Genomic DNA, 2,788 nt, shown 5'->3' on the forward strand with positions numbered 1-2,788 from the left:
AGGAGACTTTAGAATTTGTGTTGGAGAGAAGACGCAAGGTACTTGGTATTCGTATTTAAGTTTTTGTTTCTAATACTTAGATTTCATTACAAATTTGCTATTTTTATTTTATTCTCCATGCATTCTGAGTAGTTCCCTTCTTTCTTCTTGCTCTTTGGTATTAATCTTATGGCATGAGAATGATTTAAAAATTTCCTTTCACTATTAAAAATTTTGATGACATTTTCACCGATTCTTCATTGACTTTACAAATTGGCCACTTGTGGGTTAAAGTCCATTCAAAAACATAAAGAATCGGGAGGGCAATGATTTCACCCAACTAGTGAGTGTGACAGTTTATTCAGTGCAAATTCATTGCGATCACCTAAGGGGGAGTGCAAATATTTAGGGAGATAAGTTTTAATGGGCGTAGAATTGATATTTCAAGGGTGACAGACTAGATCCTTTTTCCAATTCTATTTATATTTTAGATCATAATGGTTCCTTATAGGTCCTACAGAGCGGGAAAAGTGGGTAATTTGGAGGTGAGAAACTAGAATCTACTCAGTACTACTACACAATCTAATGAAAAACTCTAAATCAACCAATGTTCTTTGCTAGCACTAGGAGGGGGTAAAGAATAAGAATGCTCCTATTTGTCATGATCTATCGTCATATTTTTAATTATTCAAATCCTACTTAGATTAATATAACATTGCAAGGGGAAAGATTTTTACCTATTATGAAACTCGTTAGAAATACTTTTATTGAATTGTTAATTATAATTCTTTCTATCTTCACCTATTATCAAACTCATTAGAAATACTTTTATTGAATTGTTAATTATAGTTCTTTCTATCTTCTTTAACTTAGTATTTACCATTGCTATCATTTCATTTTTATTTAATCTTCATTTTAAGTAGAATTTGCTTCTGAGCTTTGCAAGCAAATTTAAAAGAGTTCAACTATCCTCATGGGATATATACTGGGGTTGTTAAAGAAAATCTTATATTACTTGGAACGATACATATACATATGTAGTAGCTCTAGTATAAAGTTTTATTATTTAATTTCCATATCATTTCATTAATATAATTTCTATTACATTTTTGCTAATATTTTGGTGATTAAAAATGCATGTAATTGCGGGTCAGGTCAGCACACCCAAAAGTTCCTTAGTGTGGACTTGCCAACCTTGGGCATGACAACACTAAGGCGAATGCAAATGATTCGTGGCTTTCTTCCATCGATTGAGCCATGAATCGCTAGACTATTTTGCTAGAGGTGATATGTGGTTCACTAATCGTCAGACTGATATTTATCGTCAATGCACCAGCCAATTGAATTGCTTGCGAGGGCACCCCACTACCTTCTGAGCCAATAAATAGGTGACCTCTTATACACCTAAAATATATAGTATTTTTCTACATAATTTTATACCTATTTTTTGATATATTACACTTTAATGAAAGTTATTTGTATGTTTTTCTTTCAGATACAATCAAATGGATGAAATGTGGTAAAAGGAGTGAAAAATGATCAAATTTGGAGCAAAAATGAAAAAGGTGTAAAAATGAACTGAGCCGCCTAAGCGCCCAGTACTAACGCTTACACACCAGTTCTTTTGAGAGAGCTGCTCCTAAGCACCAGGTACCTTGTACATAAATGCCAGAAGTAGTTATTTGATGATTCATTGAATTTGGATGATATTTTGAAGAGGTCTCTGAAGCAACCCCTGGTAAAAACATGGGAAATAGTTCATGGACACAAAAATTCATTTAATTAGCTTTTAAAAGGAGGCAACTTTTAGAAGATTCATTTAATGGAGATACATTTTTAAGAGACACCAAGGAACCTATTAGATTTTTATAAATTAATACTTGGATCATCAAAGGAGAGAGCCAATCCACATCCAACAAGAATCATCCATCTTAGTAACTGCCGTCATCGCAGGCCACGTTTCTTTTTATTTTGAGTTTAGTTTGTATTGTGTGTTAAGGAAGAGAATTCAAAGGAACTTTAAGACATTTGGTGTAGAGGAATTGATATAAGTGTTTATCTTTTTAACTATATTTGGTTTTAATTTCGATTTCTTATTTTTGTGCATGATTTCTACTTTTAAATAAAAAAGCGGTTTGTGTTTTTTTTTTTATTCTTTTTCTTTATGAATTCTGAGTAGTTTTATTTAATTCTTTCCTTAAAATGATAAGTGATTAAGAATTGAAAGGAAGTTTTGTGAAGTATTAGGCGTAAATTTTAGAAGTAGTTGTGAGGATTTAAAACCTTGTACTTCATTTTCTCCTTGATTTGGCCAATTAAGATGTTAATATCTGTTGTGAGAACATGTAAGATTTGAGATGATATTTTCTCAGTCAAAAATGGTGAGAATCACATTTGATTTCATGGATGAGAATGTAGTTCTTGGGGTTGAGTGTGAATAAATAGAGAAATAAACTTTCAAGGGTGTAGAATTTGAGGACTTTAGAGTGACACGCTAAAGCCCCCAATTTGATTTATAATTTTATGTTTTGATACGAGATGTTAGCCCCCAGGTGGATTGAGAAGAGGGAACTCTAGAGTGAGAGCTAGTATCTCCCCTACCTAACAAGTCTTCAAGACTATTCAAACTACACATTAGTCAATGTTTACTGTAGCATCTCTAGTAACGTTAAAAAATATTATTGCTCTCATTTGGCACAACACAACTAGAATACTTCCACAATAGATTTTCTATACTTGTTACTAAATTAAGATAAGGAAAAGATATTCTATTTATATTGCATTCATCTTGAAAATATTTAGTTAAGTT

Source organism: Phalaenopsis equestris, unplaced genomic scaffold (genome assembly GCF_001263595.1).
Source record: "Phalaenopsis equestris unplaced genomic scaffold, ASM126359v1 Scaffold000056, whole genome shotgun sequence".
Taxonomy (NCBI): Eukaryota; Viridiplantae; Streptophyta; class Magnoliopsida; order Asparagales; family Orchidaceae; genus Phalaenopsis; species Phalaenopsis equestris.